Raw genomic sequence first — 21,341 nt, forward strand, 5'->3', positions numbered from 1 at the left:
TGCATTATATATTAATATACATCTGTAAGGTTTATCAATGTGTCTAGTTGAAATGTTTGCATTACATAATATGCTTTTCTATTTGCTAAAGAACATATGCGCACTTGTACACGCCTACTTAAAGGAGATGTATACATGCACAAATGTTCATTCACACTACTTCATATACACTTACATATACACACAGACATATTACTTCGTTCAAAATCATACACAACAAAATCGATACTCAGAGAGTTTGGATCATACACAAAGACGCACGAGATTGACAAGTAGTCTAGATACAGATATATACACAAAAATGGAAATCATTTGAAATTACATATAGACAAGTACATAAAAACACACCCTAATGTAAATTATTATGGGTTCTCCGTTTGATGCACCTGTTTTGCCAGCAGTAATGTTTACACGTTATGAAAATATTCCTGTATTATATAGTTTGTCTTCATCTTTGATAACAATTTACCAAAACCGAATCGTTTTATCTGGCACTCCCTCTTCATCAAATATTATTCTATTAATTTTCCTATTTGTTTTATCTCTTATTATATGTTTGCACAATAACACATGTGTAAATAAATGTAGGAAATCAAAACAAAATTCGGAGTAAAAAAAAAAGAAAGTTTAAATTTGATATCTTATTAAAAGATAACTGATTCCAGTAAATTGCAGAATAAACTTTGAAAATAACTCTTCAAATAACTCAGAAATAAAATATCAATATTACATCTGTCATCATGAAAATAAAAGATAAAATAGGACAAATGGTTTAATTTTATAATAATTTTGCTCGGAGGTATTCTTTTCATCTATCAAAAGATTACGAATAGCGAAAACATTGTATTGAAAACAATATTTTGTTAAAATTCCCATTTAAGACAGCAGATTGTCTGCCGAGTTAATAGCAAAGATACTGAATAATATGTAGTAAATGTAGTTGAGTTACAATAGTTATTTCCTTTTGAGTAGATCTTTATAACTGAGGCTGTCGAGGTAATGAATCAAGGCAAATAATTCACTGTCTGCGTTGGACAGCAAGTTCAAACGAATTGGCCGTGTTGTCCACAAATTGAGTTGATAAAGAGATGGTAGGCAGAAATTGGCAGCCATATTGCATTCTCAATGAAATACGAGGCATTTTTACTTAACGCTGAGCATAAAGATTGTTTTCACGCTACACAAATTCTCTTGAGATACCTATGTTACATCATATACTTGGAAAAGTTTATTCCTAACCGAATACGCATACACGACACAGAAAATCCACGCAAACCGATATGAAGATACACACACTAATGTACACCCATACATCACGAGGAGGGTCACAGCTTCAATCTGTACCAGGTGCAAGTTTATAGAATTTTGTCAATAATGCAACAGAAAGTGTTATTTTTTTATCAACGATATCTTCATGTCTGAGACATGTATCTAAAAGTGCAGACATGTCAGGTGCTATGCAAGTGAAAAACTAATGTCTGTATACTACGAAATAATACCTTTATAAAATTAATCACGTGATCACGTGACCGACCAGGCTATCAGATGTTGCTACACATCGCTGGTCACAATGCGTCTTGGCATTATTTTAGCCTTCAAATGACGCCACCCCGCTGGCTAAGCGAGCAGGCCAACAGAAGAAAGAGTGAGAGAAAGTTGTGGCGAAAGAGTACAGCAGGGATCGCCACCACCCCCTGCCGGAGCCTCGTGGAGCTTTAGGTGCTTTCGCTCAATAAACACTCACAACGCCCGGTCTGGGAATCGAAACCGCTGCACTTACCACTGGACCATTGCGCCTCCACTTATAAAATTAATAATAAAACTAAATGAATAAGATTGCATTTTCGTGGAGAGAAATTTACGCAATATAATTGAGGTACCCTTAAGCGTGATAATTTGCTATTCACTTAATTTGAGACTGCCAGAAATTTGGTCTACATGTATGCTCCTTTTGATACAATTCCAAGTGCTACAATAAAAATAGGTAATTTTGTTGTTTTCAGATGCTATAGACTGATTTCCACCTTCAAGTTACAATATTTACTCAATTTGTGGCACGTTTTCAGAGATGCGTTGGTCGTCTGCTGGGGCTGAAAAATTCATCAAATGACATACCTTTTCAACAAGACATTTGACTATGATATTTAAGCGATTAGTCTTGAGTAGTACTTGATGCTGTTGTTATCATTCTTCTTCTTCTTCTTCTTCTTCTTCTTCTTCTTCTTCTTCTTCTTCTTCTTCTTCTTCTCTTCTTCTTCTTTCTTCTTCTTCTTCTTCTTCTTCTTCTTCTTTCTTCTTCTCCTTTTTCTCCTCCTCCTCCTTCTTTTGCTATCGTTCCTATTATTATTATTATTATTATTATTATTATTATTATTATTATTATTATTATTATTATTATCATTGACAGGTAAATGAAAACACTTCTAAATTGATTGTGACGTTATTTATTAACAAGTTTATATGATGCATTATAGCAGTTTTACCATTTCTTTCTATGCAGGGCGTACATATATTCCAATCATCTTAAAACAATGAATGAACTTAAACAGTGCTTCAAAGATCAATAACTTCAGGTAAGTTGCTTATTGTTATATGTTTCATAAATCTAATCAATTGATACATTTACCACTTTATATTAGCTTTAGTTGTTGCAGAACATACCCATTATTTCTACACTTCTTACATTAAACGCTTACTTTAAGTTTCTAAATTTAATTATTCCTTTTATATTATTTCTCATAGCTTCCATTCCACATAGATTATATGCTTTTTTTTTGTATATATGGGATTTATATAGCTATGTAAATATTTCAAAGTAAAAAAAAAAGCATCGCAGCAATCAAACAAGAGCTCATTGACTGCTTCATGTGCCACATGACGCGTCAGCATGTAAGTTAGTCAACTTATATAGACCAACATTTAACTCTCGTTATACTTTGTCTAATTGTAAAGACTGTTAAAAAGACTAGACTTCGCTTAATTGGTTTTATACGATTGAACCCTGTCCATAGTTGTTATCTAGCACAGCTAACATGAAGTTTCATCACCCTCATAGAATCATGACTATGAAAGCCGACATTTTATAAAATTTGTTATATGTCAAATTTGTCACTCTTTACATTGAGCATCGCTAACAGAAGCCTTCAGATTTTTTTAGTTCATTAATATTCATCGAGAATTTTGCATGCGTCATTCAGAATTGTAGTATAATTGCATTTATGTAAACTCATTGAACACTTCTCTCTATTTTTTTATACACTCGTACACTCATGTATTGAGCATTCTTAGGTAAAATTAATTGATGATGTTCAACTGCAATTTGTATACTTTGTCTACAGTACATAAACGCGTGCTTCTTTGCGGCTAAGAGGGTCTTTACCGCTTTTTTTCTAGCAATGTGGGTTCTAATTTGTACTGTTAGTCATAATTAGTGAACTGAATTCCTATTTAGTTTTATATTGCTTATAGCCTCTTTCGTTACTACATATATATACATACACACGCACACACACACATATATATATATATATCTATCCATTGTTGTGTGTTTTTTCCGCTCGCTATTCCTGGGAGGGTCGTGGAGTTAGAGTCCTGAGGCACCTCTTTTATGACATCCTATCAGAAGCAAGTCATCTCACTTTCCGGCTGGATTCCCATGTGGTTGATAAGTAACCTTTTTTTATTTCCTTTAATTGGCCACAAGGGCCTTACACAGAAAGGAAGCTGCGAGCTGGACACATACACGCATAATGATATAAAAGACAAATGAAATGGTGAAAAATGAGGGCAACAGCAACGCCCGCCGATTGCTGTATACCCGAGCACATTATTCTTTTATAAAACATTTTGAGGCAATAAACCTCTTACAAAAACAGCATTAAAGAGGCAATATACCTCTTACTACATTCGAAGCCACTTTGGGGCAATGAACCTCTTACTCAGATTTATTTAGGTATCAAAATTAGAATCTTCTTGCCCGACCAGACTCCACGCCTCAGAAAAATACCTGGACGGTTCCAAGTCGGGCTAATTCAACATAAATTTATAGGTATCCTTGGGGAAGGAATCCATTATCCTGAACAGGTCGTTCTCCCTCATGACCTTCGCAGCCACCTTCGAAGGCCAGTCAGGGTCCTTCGTGCAGGACAGGATCCCCTCCCTTCGGCCCTTCGTTTTGAGCTTGCTAACAAAGCGTTCCACTGTCCCTCTTTTATGGAAGAGGACCACAAATTCCTCCTCCATATTACGGAGGGGCGGTACAGTCTCGATCTTTGGTGGCACATCTCCCACCAAAGATGCTTCGGGACAGGCCGGCAGTGTATTACCAACCGCAGACGATGTCCCATTCTTCTTTTATTTCTTTTTTTTCTTTTGAGCCAAGGGAGGGTGGAGTTCCTACGTCTTGTCCATATACAAACACATGCACACGCGCACGCACACACACACACATATAGACGACGGGCTTTTTTTCAGTTTTCGTCTACCAAATCTCCTCACAGGACTTTGGTCAGCCCGAAGCTATAATAGAAGAACACTGCCCAAAGTGACACGCAGTGGGATTGAACCAGGAATGAAATGGTTGGGAAGGAAGTTTCTTACCACACAGCCACGTCTGCGTCTACGCACATTTATTTCACAACTTCGTTTTGTTGATGAATATACGATTATCTGGGTTAGATTTTCACTGTCGTAGGTTGAAATATTCGAAAATGTTTATTTAGAAGAAAAGCAACAACAACAAAAAAAATCAAAATGAAACAACCAAACAAACATACCATACGGATCTTGTTCATATACCTGATAGGCTTCAGCAAAGGTAAATTTTTCTGAAAAAAATAAGCAATAGATACCGATAAGTCGTGGTTAATTGAAAAAAAAAACTGTCGTTGGATTTAACTAAATAAAGTAAAGTAAAGATCCCCTTCGGTCATGAATGACCATGGGATTGCACCTAGAAAGTTACCTTCCTAAACACAAGTCCGGGCAAGGTTGTTTATGGGAGGCCAGCAGTTGCTCATGCATACCAGCCTCCCCTCTCCACGCCACCAGTGTTATCCAAGGGAAAGACAAAGGTCGATACAGCTTGGCACCTGTGACGTCGCAACTCATTTCTACAGTTGAGTGAACTGGAGCAACGTGAAATAAAGTGCCTTGCTCAAGAACACAACACGCAGCCCGGTCCGGGATTCGAGCTCACAACCTCACGATCGTAAGCTCGATGCTCTAACCACTGAGCCATGCGCCTCCACTGGATTTAACTAAAACTTTATAAAAATATCACTTCAAAAAGCTGACATCTTAAAAGAATTTTCAGATTTTAATTCTACCAGAATTTAAGAGTAACAAGAATGTTGCAGATTATAATATTGATGTGCTGTAGATTTCAATGACACTTGTGTCTAATAGCTTATAATAGCATCAACCACTTTTCACCATAATTTTAGAAATACTAGACCGAAACCAATTACGCATCGACGTGAATAACAACTAATTTTACGCATTTGGAATGTATTGCAGACATAATCAATGCCAAAATAACTGGCGAAGGAGATACACGATAATGATTTATTATACAATAATAATGATTTCTTACATAAGATAGTGATGAAGAGGATATGATAATGGAAAGCATAATAAATGGAAACAGTATTGAGAAGAGGGAAGGGAAAACAATATGGAACGGGAAATGAATGAGATAACGATGAGTTAATAAGAAGGGGAAACCTTTTACCCCAATTACGATTACCAATATCATTAGCTTGTGTCAAATCACTAAGCTAGCATAAACCGACCTCACCAACAAACTAGTAGCTTACGCTCTCCTTCCTCGCCTCCTTCTCCTCACCTATCCTCCTTCTCTCCTCCGCCTCCTCAGCTCATCCTCCCCTCTTCCTCGTCAGCTTCACCTCCTCATACCACCACCGCCGCTGTCACCGCCGCCCACCACCACCGCCGTCAACACCACCGCCGTCACCACCACCATCACCACCACCACCACCACTACCACCACCACTACTACTACTACTACTACTACTACTACTACTACTACTACTACTACTACTACTACTACTAACTACTACTACTACTACTACTACTACTACTACTACTACTACTACTACTACTACTACTACTACTATAAAAAATAACCTAACATGGTAATCAAAAGATGAGGTATAATTGCATATGAGATGCAGACTTGCTAAATGCTATAAATAAATGGCGATCACAATAGAGATGAGATTAAACTCAATGCGGCACACTAAACTGTCCTGCAGTTCTTTAACACGTATTTTTCTTATCTTCTCAGGCTTTATGCCTGGAGTGGAAATAATAATTTCATTTTGTTTGATGTTCTTTAAATAAAATAATACGCAATTCAAGATGACGATGAGTGAACTATTGAAATGTAAAGCTAATAACGACTGAACGTATGTCATGCTGTTTCTTTTCATAATGCTTGAACCTGGTCTGAATTGCATATTTCTGTTTACATTTTCTGAACAGAGAAGCATTGTGCAATTAGTCAAAGCAAATGAGATAACCGATAATGGATGAGAACCTTAAGTGAACTCGCGGCTCCATTGAACATATAATTGCCATTGCAACTCCTGTGTTTCGTAAATCTAAATGCATCACGCAGCACTTTCGTCATATTTATCGACATTTTTACGTAACCCAAATATCTCTAACCTGTTTCTTTACTACCCACAAGGGGCTAAACACAGAGGGGACAAACAAGGACAGACAAACGGATTAAGCCGATTACATCGACCCCAGTGCGTAACTGGTACTTATTTAATCGACCCCGAAATGATGAAAGGGAAAATCGACCTCAGCAGAATTTGAACTCAAAGCGAAACGGCAGACGAAATACCGCTAAGCATTTCGCCCGACGCGCTAACATTTCTGCCAGCTCGCCGCCTTATATAATATCTCTAACCATCGATGTAATTACCACTATATCGGAGGCCGCTCGTAAATCAAAATCCATGCTCTTGTATTTATACACAATAAATTTTTATCATTTGTTTGTGCTTGATAATTGAACATGTACAAAACGAACAGCTCACACTGCTCATTAACTGATGATATTTGCATGGTAGAACTATCAGTCCGACGCATGTTCTCAAAAGGCTTGTAGCAATAAAGCGTTTGTAAATGCAAGTTAGAAGAAAGTTCTTGCATAGAATTAATTATAATCAGGTAAACGAATAATCAGGTAACATTGATATTTTATATTGACCTGAAATAGTTGATTTGATCTCAGTGTACGACTAGAATAGTGTACGACTAGAACAGTGTACGACTAGAACAGTGTACGACTAGAACGGATTGTATCGAAATGCATAAGGAGGTCATAATACCTCCATCGTGATAGTCTTCGGTGAACATAAACTAGTTGGCACTACCAATTGTACGGCCTTGTGCTGGGAGCACTATTGTTTGTTCCAATCACCTGCATTCCAATTTAAAGAATGTATTTATACCTAACTTAAGCCGTATATCTGATATTTTAGAGGGCTGAAGAATTATTTGTTTCATTACTTAACTGGTATTTGGCTGATCGAAGAAAATGAGAGCTGAGAAACGAAATTCGAAATCAGTATGGCATGAGGACTAAATATTACATGGTATTTGGCGTCACGCTCATGCGAGACTGCCAAGTCTGAGCTCTAAATTTAAATAATATTCTTTCTAATAAGCCATAGATTTGAAGTAGAGGTGTTAGTCAGTGAAATCGATCCAGTACTTGGCAATAATATTTTGTTATGGACCTCGGAAGAATGAAAGGCAAATTTGATCTCGGCGGTATTTAAACACAAAAAGGCATGAGTCAAGACAAAAAGAATAGAGGACTTTTTTTGGTAGTGCCGATAATCTCTTAACCAAATTCAATTAATATCAAACATTGAACTTACTTCAAACGATATGCGATTATTATCTATATTAAAAAAAAAGAAAATAACTTGCTTTAACATTCTTGATCGGAAATTAGGTGAGTGAAAATGAATTCGATAGGCTGACCAGAAAAACAAGAACATATCAAAACTAGCATGAAATATTTCGAATGTATCATGGAAACAAAAATAGATCGACAGGATTAAATGAGCATAGATCAATATACTAGAAGACAAGGTCAAAATCTCTAGGGAGAAACAACTATTAAGAAATATATCGATGCAAAATACACACGCTACGTAAATCGACCTCAAAAAAATAAGAAAAAAAAATACGATGGAGTTCAGGAGTCTTAAACCAAGCATAACTGTAAAAGCGCTTGGAAGTTGAAATTAGAACCGTAAAGTTTATTGATTATAGAACAAGGATAAGAGATGAAAAGTCAGATGAGAGTAACCTAATACGTCTAGACTAAAAGTTAAGATCGAGCAGCTGAGTCAGGAAAAAATATTTAAGACGATAACAATTTTCATATTATAAGTTATATAGCAATAGCAGCTACACCATCATAAATTACACTTTCATTATACATACACTCACGTAGAAGAATATGCATACATGCATGCATACTTACATACATATATGTATATATATGACAGTTGCAACACTCCTGTCACAACCTGGGACCTTGAAGACTGCTATAACGCATGTATTAGTCCCCTAATATTTTATATTCAACATTTCATCTATTCAGTAAGAAAATCAATACTTCATTTCATTTTACTATATATATATTATTTATACTATATATTCTACATTCTACATTTTACATTAATATTATAAAGAATATAAATAAAACATAAAAAGCAGAGTTGGAATTTCTTTGAATAATATACATAAATATGTATATGAGTTTGTGATTACATTTATATGAAAATTCTGCATCATGGATGTACACAAATATATACATGTATGTATGTATGTATGTATGTATGTATGTATGTATGTATGTATGCATGTTTCTGTGTGAGTGTATGTATAGTGAAAGTGTAGTCTAAGATGATGTACTCTTTTACTCTTATATTTGTTTGAGTCATTTGACTGTGGTCATACTGGAGCACCGCCTTTAGTCGAGCAAATTGACCCCAAGACTTATTCTTTGTAAGCAAAGTACTTATTCTATCGGTCGCTTGTGCCGAACAGCTAAGTTACAAGGATGTAAACACACCAACATCGGTTGGCAAGTGATTTGGGGGGACAAACATAGACACACAAACATACACACACACACACACACACACACACACACACACCACACACACACACACACATATATATATATATATATACACATACATATATACGATGGTCTTCTTTCAGTTTCCGTCTACCAAATCCACTCACAAGGCTGAACCCGGAACCATGTGGTTCGTAAACAAGCTACTTACCACACAGTCACTAGTTGAGATGATGTACTTTGGGTTGGTGTATATGTATATATATTTATATAGACATAATACACACATATGTAGCGACATAAATATGTGTGTATATATAATTGTATATATGTAATTGTATCTATATATACAAACACGTACACACATATACATATATATATGTATATATATATATATATATATATAGGTATGTATGCATTTATGTATGTATGTTTGTACGTGTTTGTATATATATACAACCATATATATACATGTATATATAGTTAAGATGATATACTTTATGTTGGTGTATATGTATATATATATTTATATAGGTATGATGCATAATACATACACACTTACATATATATATAGATATAAATATCTGTGTATGTATATATATATATGCGTATATATATATATATATATATACATACGAACACATACACACATACATATGTATATATATATATATATATATATATATATAAGCAGATATATACACACACACACACACATTCAAACACTTAGACATATTCATCTAATGAAGTTGTGGTTTAACGTGATGCAGCCGGTGTTGATGGTAATTCCAAGCCTCGGAATGTCGAGAAAGAAACAAGATAAACAATTAAATAAGGGATGGGCCAAGTGTCAGTAGAACAGTGAGTCACACAAAAAATTTAACTTTCTGTAAACACTTTTGTAGGCAACTTAATTTTCTCTCTAATTAAAAAATAAACGAAGAAAATTAAGTGAAATGAGCCAATGGAATAATTTGAATAAATAAGTTAACGAGTAATTTATTTCTTTTATTTTTCTTGTCTCACTGCAAACGACTGATATCCTCCAAGCTGACATACCGCTAAATTTTGGGGGTGTATATGACGCGACTTGTAGAGGAGGGGAATATTCAACAAAATTTCAAAAATTTCATTTCTCGTCTTCAAGGCATGCATATTTGAAACTTTATATTATTTTCTACCTCTCTTTCATATCGGAATTTAAGTTGGAGAATCAGTGCTAAACACGTGAGTGATTGGCGCAGAGGATTTCAAGAGACAATTAGCCGCCGAAACAAATCACATACATGAACTAGTTATAAATTAAAAAAAGATAATTATGTTCTTGTTTCAACTTATCAACCCTCTGACAATAATACATGTTCTAATTTGTAAATAATTCACCAGCTCGCAAAGAAAAAAAATCGAAGCTAAAACATCTATGTTCTTGGGAAAAACTATAAACGTCATTTGTGGCAAATTCCTAAAATGACGAATATTGCCTTTCTTCATCAAACGTGTTATATATATATTAAGTATCTCAATAGTACATATTCTATCGTGTCTAAAGAATAAAAAGAAATCAAAGACGCACCTGTGGAATGAATAAATGTATTATTAATAATTATCGTATCAAGTATACTATAATAGTCATCTCTTATTTAGGTACAAGGCCAATAATTTTGAAGAGAGCGGGGTTAGTCAGTCCCATTAATCTCAGTACTTGGTCGCTATTTTATATTATCGACCTCGAGATCATGAAATGCAGATTGGCAGTGTGAGAAAAATTTTCGAGGCTTTCCAAATCTCTCTTAAGCAAGCTAACTTAGAATTGAAGACCAGATCGTTCCGATTGCCTTCATAAACTCATAAACGACCAGAAGTCTGACGGGATTACCTTCGCCACCGTCCAGCCTTAGCATCACCGACTTATTGCTCAGTCAAGCAAGATGGTCTCTACCGCTAAACCGAATAATTCCCGGAACTATATTCCAATCAATTGCTTCATTTTTATTGACCACATAAAGAATATAACTAGTAGTCATGGGTGCAAGTACGTGCGTTGTAGTAATTTTGTTCATGTCATTGGTTACCGCATCTATGTCTAGTGACCTGAGACCATCGAGCCTAGATCATACTCCCAAAGCCAATCCTAGACTACGTATATTTATACACTAAATTCCGAATGAAACCATATCTGTTGGGAAAGCATACAGTGGCTGAGGTTGCTCACCTTCATCTCTTAAGAATGCTTGGTAATCTGGTCATGTGTCCTTTGGAAAGCCCCCTCCAAAGTTGGAAATTGTAGCAGTCGCATCTATGCATCTACCGACGTTTTCGATAATATTCTATCATTGCGCTGGTTTGGAGGCGAAACCTCCAAATTTACGCCTGCTGCTACATTGTCTTTTTTTATGTATAGTCCAGCTATTCACTGTTGATTATTTTCATAACAGAGAAGCTGGTGACTTTTAGTTTTTTGGTTGTGATTGATTTTGCTGTTGCTGTTGAGCGAACGGTCTTCGTCCCAGAGCTCGCATAATGGGAGAAGTCCGAAACGTGGTCCTTTGCTATTCGTAAGACCTGCAGAAGAGAAAGCAGGTCAACCCCCGACACCGAGAGCATCGACGGATGGATGAGTGCACATCCAGGCTCAGCGGTTGCGTAGGAAGTCGAGGACAAGAAACAAGAAGAAAGAGTGAGAGAAAGTTGGAGCGAAAGAGTACAACAAGGGTCGCCACCACCCCCTGCCGGAGCCTCGTGGAGTTTTAGGTGTTTTCGCTCAATAAACACACACAACGCCCGGTCTGGGAATCGAAACCGCGATCCTCCGACCGCGAGTCCGCTGCCCTAACCATTGGGCCATTGCGCCTCCACTTGATGTTGCTGTTGTTCTTTTTGGTGATTTTGTTGTTCTTGTGTATGCGTGTTTTCCTGTTATTGTTAACATTGTCACAGATTTGCGTCGTGTAGTCGTTTCGGCTTTTATTTATTTTGGTAGCTCTTGATATTTTTTAGTGCTTGTGTTAGTGTTTTACTGTTCGTTTATCTTTTTGTTTCTTCCGTTGGGCTTTAGCACTTTGATCCTGTCTTTTGAACTCCCCAGGTAACTCCAGGTAACTATATATCACTCATTGGCTTCCCCAATTTTTGTTTTCGACATTTGACAAAAAAAAATCAAAGGAAGAAGTGTAAGGCTGTTTGATGCAGTTATAAACGTCAGTGTTCTTTTTCTTTTCTGCTCTTCTCGCTGCAAGCGGTGGTATAGTGGCTGCTGCTACGGGTCATAAAATTGTCGTGGATGCATTTTCATTCTGCTTTAAGGGGATTTTTGTTCTCTTTTAATAGAGGATGAGACGCTTTGGTAGTTGCGGCTACTATAAACGTAACCAGATGGCATTCTTTACCACAAATAAAATTGGAGCACCATTCTCAAGGTGAATGACTTCTGTGAACATTTTATGTATTCTGTGTTGAATCTCTTCTAAACCTCTGCTTAAAATGCTAGTTATTTGGTGTCATCTTATTCCTTTCTCCATATAGGAGGGTAGAAAGAGATAATCCCCAGAAGACCATGTGTGTGTGTGTGTGTGTGAACTGTGTGCGTGGGCATGTGTCTGTGTCTATCTGTGTGTGAGTGCGTTAGGCTATTTCTATTGTCTCTCACTGAAACTCGATACTATAACCCCCTCATACTGTCACCACATCTCATACATTGACTTTCTCATCTTCCTGCACTTTCCCCTTTGTGCTGTGTAGGGTTATCGGTGATACTAATTTCCCTGTTTATGCGTCTACAAATCCCATTCCTTGTTGTTCTGTTTCTTCAGGTAGAGATACGATCATCATCATCATCATCATTGTTCGACCGTGGTCGAGACAATAGAATTTACTATGTTACGCCAGACTTCACGGTCCATCATAGCATTACGGAGGCCCTGTTGCTGGATGCTTGTATCCCTGGAGATTACATCAGGGTAGGAGAATGTGCGCCCTCTGGTATTACGAGCAGATGGCTTCCAGGGGAGAAGAGTAGAAATTGCCTCATTTTCAGCTCTACAACAATGTCCAGCAAACTGGAATCTTCTACCTTTCACAAGAGATGATACAGGTGGTAATTTCCCATATATTTGTACTTTGGTTGGATGGCGCTTCCACGAGAGATTTTGAGCTCTCATAAGGAGGCGAATGTAAGTTCCATCCAACCGCCTCTCAAGCTTCTTTGATAACGTCCAGGGCTGGTAACGTAGTGTCTGAGATTCAGCTTAAAATCTGGGACATCGTCACTGACATAGCAATCGTTATTTCTATTGCACTTAAAAACGATGCTATTATTTCCATACTAGTCGTAACAGCTGTATGTTATTGTCGTTGCTGTTGTTGGTAATGTTTTGTATTGTTTTTATACTAGTTGTATCGGATGTGTTTCATTGCCGTTATTGTTCAGTGTTACTGGTGTTATCGTTATTCTCGCTGTTATTCAACGTTGCTGTTCTTTGTGTTGGTGATTTGTGGAACGTCAGTTGGTTTGGCGTCAATAGCTTTTGACTCTAAAGTTTAGAGTCTATTCATTGTTAGAACTGTGAAGTGTTCAGTGCTGTTGATAGTATATCTAATGGGTGATTTTTAGAGGATTATTGTGTTTTCTCAAAGACCGCATATGATAGTATAAAGATAAATCTTTCACTTACAGCCTCTAATTTTTTCTTCAAATTCAGGTTGACCGTTTTTCGAGAGATTTTCGGGGTGTATGATAGTCCTTTCCCCGTTTAAAGAAGGGCCAAGCGACCTATTCAACGGCTGTCTTATCGACTTCGGAAAACGAATATAAGAATTTTAGAGGATTTATGTCTGAGACACCTTTACTCTTTTACTTGTTTCAGTCATTTAACTGCGGCCATGCTGGAGCACCGCATTAAAAGGGTGTTAGTCGAACTAATTGACTCCAGGACTTGTTCTATCGTTATCTTTTGCCTACAATACGGGGACATAAACACTCCAGCATCAGTTATCAAGTGATGGTGGGGGAGGGAGACAAACACACACAAATATATATATATATATATATATATATATATATGAATAAAAAAATGGAGTTAACGCAGGTGTAATGAAATATTTTTACTCACAAGGCTTTGGCCAGTCCAGGACTACAGTACAGGACGCCCAATTTGCCACACAGTGGGACTGAACTCGGAACCATGTGTTTGGGAATCAATCATTGTTCTGTGGTAAGATAATCAGGAAAAACAGCAGCAAGTGTTTAATCTATGCTGGCTTTACTGCAGATAAAACGCTATTAATATTGCACAAATAGATAACTAACTTAATCTCTGTTTATCTGCATACTTTGCCATCAATTATTTACGGTTGCCATTTTTATCACGATCAAAGCCAAAAATTTTAAAGCAGCGATGGTGCCGTTGTTTAGCGATTGGAAAACACGTGACGTCAATATTAAAATCCTCTTCAAAAACGACTCAATTATTGAATATTTTTGATTTCCAGCCCTTCAAATTACTCTATCTATTTGGACTATCATGACATTCCTTTCTATTGGAGCATTTCTCACTTCGATGCAAATGAATCTCTCTTAATACTTTAGAAATCAACATCATTCGTTAGTGATTGTGGTGAATTTTAAGTGTACTGATGTAAATATTGTATAGTAGTGTGATGATCAAAATTTCGGAGCAAAATATCAGAACGCAGTAATTGAAAATCATCCTCTCCATAATTTTCTGTACTTAGATTTTGTGTTTACGGATAGTATTATGAATAGCTTGCACACGCACTGAGGTACGTAAACACGTACGAAAAAACAGACACACAAACGTGCGCACGTACACACAAGCATATGTATGATGTATTTCATATCACCAAAAGTGTAGGCTTTTTAAAACAAGGCCACATATACAATCCATGTAAAACAGATTAGACGAAAATGTCCGTGTTTAAGACATGTTATGAGCGTTTACAATGTAAAAAAGACGAATCTGTAGGACGAACTGAAGGACATTTTAAAAAAGTAAAAGGAAGATGTGTGTGTATTTATGTGTATGTATCTATTCGTGTGTGTGTGTGTGTGTGTGTGTGTGTGTGTGTATTAAAGATTAATGGAAATATTTCCCTGAGATTATAGAAAATGTCAGGAAATGTAACAGACACAAATAAGAAAAGGAACAGATACAAATCCATCATGTTCATTTAACCGGAAATAAAAGATTATTGTGTATCATGTAATGTAACAATATATAATATAATATATTAACACACACACACACACACACACACACACAATATATATATATATATATATATAATATATATATACATATATACATATATATATATATGTATACATATACATACATATGCATATATATATATACATATATATACATACATGTATATATGTATATATACACATGTAATTATATATGTATATATTCATATAGTCGCCTACACCGACTATATATATATGTGTGTGTGTGTGTGTGTGTGTAAATATATATTTATATACGTACACATACATATGTGCGTTTATGTGTGTACAGATGTACATACATGCAGAGGCACGAGAATTTGATGTTGTAATGTTCACATATATAATCGACGTATATAAAACAATAATTTTACGTTCATCCTTGCGAAATGTAGATAAAATCTAAAGGACTTAAAGCGTTCTTCAATTAAAGTTCTGTTAATGTAAACTAATTGGCAATTAGTGTGGTAGTTTAGGCTACAGGTTTGAAATAATCACATCATAATCATCATCAGAGAACTGGTTATTACACTAGGTGTTTAAGGATATTGATTTAAACTCTCCACTCAGTCACACATATTCCTGAACCCATATATACTCACACAGGTAAATATATTTATGATAGGCATAACTGCACACCATACGTAGGGGTATCTCTGTGTAACGCATAAATACGTGTACGAAAGCTCCTGCATAGGTATATATGCTTATACTATTTCTCTGTTTACCCAAAGTTCATACGACATTACTGCAAGTTGTCAATAAGTTCATCAAAAGAGACTGATAGAAGAACACGACTTTGGAGTCGATTGTTTCGACTTAAAGTCTAGAAGGTGGTGCCACAGTATGGTCGCAGTCTAATGAGCGAAACAACTAAAAGATAAAAGATAATAGCACTTCAAGTTTATGAATAATTTAGAGTATCATATATATATATATATATATATATATATCTTAGAAGAAATGAGGTACTCAGAAATTCGGATGGTTTTATATTTACAGATATTTATTTGTATATTACATGTTTTTATACATCATATAACTTACATCATATATTAACGCTTTCTCCCATTCTAGTGGGGTTTTCAAATCGAACTAAGTTCCTGTGAAAGTTTTGACCATTTTATAGTGTTATTGAGTGTATTGTGTAAATATAAAACCATCCGAATTTCTGAGTACTTCATTTATTCTAATATAAAATACCTGTACATCATCCCCAAACCTTCCAATATATATATATATATATATTTGATTTTGATTTTTCCAGTTTCAGCTTATGAGCTGTGGCCATGCTGGGGCACCGCCATTTGAGCAGTACTCAAATATATATATATTTCATTCATGACTAGTTCATATTCAAGATTTGCATGAGGCTTACCTAAAATATATGCATTATAAACTGCATTATGTGTAGCATTTATTATATGTGGAGTCTAAATTTATCTAACCGCCTGCCTCACATATGTGCAATGTCGTAGATGTTGTTAAGTTTCAGAATCAGGTATATCATATTGCTGTTCATTATCGTTTCAGAACTTGGTCTACTGTTGGTATAAGAAATATATTCTACAGTATCTTTATAATTCATTGTTGCTAGTGATATTACTAAATAATAATTTTATGACGATAAAATGTCGACGGAGTACTGCTCAAATATATTTAGACATGTGCTAACGATGATGAATTTCAGTGCATCTTGACCTTTTCTTTATATTACTCTTTTTTACTTGTTTCAGCCATCCGGCTGAGGCCATGCTGGGGCACCGCCCTTATATACAAAAGATTAATTAATACCTAAATCAGAATTGACGAATTAGGCTGCAAATAAGTGAGAGTAATTACTACTTTAAAATTATGATTATTAGAAGTTACTTCTATCCTATTAAATATTATATTAAATTATATTATCTGGGAGACAAATCAAAGGTAAACTAATTTGGTTGATTAAGGATAAAAGTAAGGTGGGAAATAGTTAGCGGAGCAAAATCTTATAGCATTGGGAACAAAAGATGTCAACTTTTCATCGAAGAAATTGACCAGATTCTTACATCAAAACGCAAATTAATCAACAGCAGGAGAGAAAGAGGACCCTATTGTATTCATAAAATCAAATATACATTCAATAAATTTAAAGCAGATACGGTTAAAATAAACACTGTGAAAAATAACACCTATGAATAGTTCACAAAGTTAAATATACCCTTAATAAATTTAAATAGACATCGTTAAAATAAACACCGTGTAAATAATACCCATGAAACCTGAATCTATACTATATTTTAAATAGGAAAAATATATATATGTATGAACCCAACCTATCAAATAATACCTTTGAATAAATAATTTTATTTATTAGTAACTAATATAAGTCTTACAAATATAAATAATAGTGTTCATATAAAATTGATAAATAAAAAGAACTATTAGCAACATACCTAGACTTATTTATTAGGTCATCGATGGTTATGTTATGGATATGCTGAATAGTATAAATAGTAGAGGCAGGCTTGTAAACATAAATAGTTCATCACTTTGGCCAAAAGGGTGGAATAAAGACGTAGAAGAATATGTTACGGACATACTGAATAGGATGATAAGTAATGACAGGCTTGTAAATAGTTAATTGGTATTACAAAAGAAGGGGAATAGTCACATGACCTAGTTCTTCTGAACTATGCCTATCCCTTGTCCATTAAGGTCGAAAATCAACTTTTAGCTATTTTTAGAACAGAACATAAGACGCACATGCTACAATTCAATCGGAATACACTCTCCATTCGTTAGGTTGTGAAAAATGTCAGTCAATTAGGCTCTGAGGAGACTTTTTGCTTTTTCAAATTCATAATGCAGTTTAAAAGTGTAAATGTTGAATAACAGCAATCAGCCGAAACGCAGCGTAGGCAATGTGAATGAACATATTAATTTGACTGGACTGTGGTTCTACATATCCGTGCATTCTCCGTTTTCTCTGAATTTATATATATATCAATGCATGCAAGCATACATGCATCTCACATTTTATTTTATTTTACACCCACACACGCGCGCGCGCACACACACACACGCATGCACGCGCGCATACACATACACATCCTTCAGTATTTATTTTGATACACATTCTTCTGTATATTTATGAACTGAGTCACTCGCTGATCCATCCATCCCTTTATCCATTCATCCCTTCATACAGATACACACATATACACACATATACGTACATGCATATATATATATATATATATATATTATATATATATATATATATATATTATATATATTATATATATATATATATATATATATATATATATAATATATATATACATATGTATATATATATATATTATATATATATATATAATATATATATATATGTATATATATATATATATATATACACACACAAAAACACAGACACAAACATATATATGCATACATATACTAACATAAGTATGTACATACACAGATACATACATGCATACATACATACATACATACATACATACATACATACATACATACATACATACATACATACATACATACATACACACACGTACATAGCCAGTTATACAAATATTCAAGAAACATTCCCTGATGGCAATGACAGAAATTGACATACGCATACAGTATGTGGTCTATTCTTAGACTCACTAACGTAAACTGATACAGCAATAGTGAACTTCATTCTTACGAACAAGACATTCTTTATTTCACGCTAGGAAATGTTTCCAAGGTAAACATTCATTCAGTAACACGGACGGGTCCATTCTTCTTCAAACTACTATTTATTCTATTTTTCCTGTTTGTATACAGTCCTAATTCATTTTTTGTCTTTTTATTTCTAACATTTTTTTTGGCGAATTTTGTGTTTTGGGGCGTTTAGAAACGTTTTTATTCTATATCAGTTTTGCTTTTTGACATGGCTCATTTTATTTTATTTCGATGTTATTTCAACGTTTCATTCAGTTGTTGTGTAGGTGCAAAACGAGTTATGTTACATTTACCTTAAAATGCGTTATGTTTCTTTTTTCTTGTTCTGACTGGTGGTTATAGCAAGAATTAATCTGTGGGGGAAGATTGTTAGATCATCGAGCAAAATACGTTGCGCTATTTCGTTAGACTTTTTATGTTCTGATTTCAAATCTCACCAAGGTTAGCATTGACTTTCATCACCTCAGCATCGATCAGGTCAACTACAAGACGATTATTAACTTTTCTACTCTAGACACAAGGCCCGAAATTTTGGGGAGGGAGCCAGTCGATTAGATCGATCTCAGTACGCAACTGGTACTTAATTTATCGACCCCGAAAGGATGAAAGGCAAAGTCGACCTCGGCGGAATTTGAACTCAGAACGTAGCAGCAGAAGAAATACCTATTTCTTTACTACCCACAAGGGGCTAAACCCAGGGAGGACAGACAAGGACAGACAAACGGATTAAGTCGATTATATCGACTCCAGTGCGTAACCGGTACTTAATTTATCGACCCCGAGAGGATGAAAGGCAAAGTTGACCTCGGCGGAATTTGAACACAGAACGTAGCGGCAGACGAAATACCACTAAGCATTTCGCCCGGTGTGCTAACAATTCTGCCTGCTCGCCGCCTTGGCGAGACGAGTATTAGGGTCGATGTAATCTGACAAATCTCTCCTCCTAAAATTGCTGGTCATGTGCCGAAAATTGAAGCGTCTTCCTCCTCTGCCTGTCTTCTTTTTCCTCCCGTTCCTCCTCCTCTCCCTCCTCCTCCTTCTCCTCCTTCTCAATCCACATCCTGTTATTGACTTCAAAGGAATGAAAGGCAGAGTACCAGTTTAGGACTGGGGTGGATGTAATCGACTTATCCCCTCCCCCAATCTTGCTGGCCTTATGCCAAAATATGGAACCTTAATTAGTTTTGTTGTTGGTGGTGTTGTTCTTGTTTTATCTACAAGACATTTCTTCGATTCCCTTGGAACGTTTATAATCTTTAAATGTGTTTCAGAAGTTTAAATAATATTTTTTTGTTTCTGTTTTGTTGCTAAACTAATCATAATTCTAAGGAATTCTAAGGAACTATTTCTTGAGAAAGACATGAGAGAAGATAATGTCCTCATCATGTGTATCCCATTAACTACCCCACCTCCTCCCACCCCTTCCTCATTACTCCACTCTCTTTAAGCCTTTATATCTATCTTGCTTCCTCCATAAGAAGTCTTTAAGGATTATTCTTATAGCCGACTTTCTCTGCGAAAGCTCTGACTCTGGAGGACAAGGTTGGAGTTTAGGTTCTCATCCACTTTTGAGTACTACGCTGCGTTATCTGTTTTAAGCTTATTTCACTGTCAACTACTCACTCCTTATATATATATATATATATATATATATATACTAGTGCATGCATATACAGCTGCGTGCGTGCGCACATACACGCGATTACTGTCCAAATTTCCGACCAATCATATACAGCTAGCTAGCATTCAATTGGCGTATCAAGTTTCGGGCATTATGGTTGGGTTTTGGATAGAAAATTCACTAAAAACTCACTTCTACTGATTGTTTAATGGCTTTGCAGGGTGACTGGGGAAATGTAAAGATGTGCACAACCGCCCTTGAACGGTTTTGAATGACCATGGGAAGTGGGAGCCCTCTAACTGAAAAAGTGTGGATTTGTATAATGGACACTCTCTCACTCCACTTCTCACTCATTCCACCCTTCACTCACTCCACCTCTCATTCACTCTACCTCTCACTCACTCCACCTCTCACTCACTTAACCTCTCACTCACCCCATCTCTCACCAACTCCACCTCTCTAACTAAAGTATAACGGGCGAACGAACAAGCAGATTATTTTATGGATCTTTAACATAAGCCGTATTGGTGTGCAAGTAGCGCTATTCAGAAACTTGTTCACATTTCTCAACATTTGACTCACGCTACATATTTTCGACATCTTTGAAGCAGAATCTAATAATCACA

General features: G+C 35.7%; 1 protein-coding gene across 3 annotated transcripts in view; it reads left to right on the forward strand.

Annotated features, from left to right (window-relative positions):
* The window catches only part of LOC115220372 (probable G-protein coupled receptor 139), a 237,626-nt gene that overhangs the window by 53,435 nt on the left and 162,850 nt on the right, over nt 1–21,341 (forward strand). For all 3 annotated transcript variants that reach the window (XR_005002484.1, XM_029790486.2, XM_036509961.1), the window contains exon 2: nt 2,501–2,573. The gene's annotated coding sequence lies outside the window, so the exon portion shown is untranslated. The remainder of the gene's footprint in view (nt 1–2,500; nt 2,574–21,341) is intronic.

The sequence above is a fragment of the Octopus sinensis genome, linkage group LG16 (assembly GCF_006345805.1).
Source record: "Octopus sinensis linkage group LG16, ASM634580v1, whole genome shotgun sequence".
Lineage (NCBI taxonomy): Eukaryota > Metazoa > Mollusca > Cephalopoda > Octopoda > Octopodidae > Octopus > Octopus sinensis.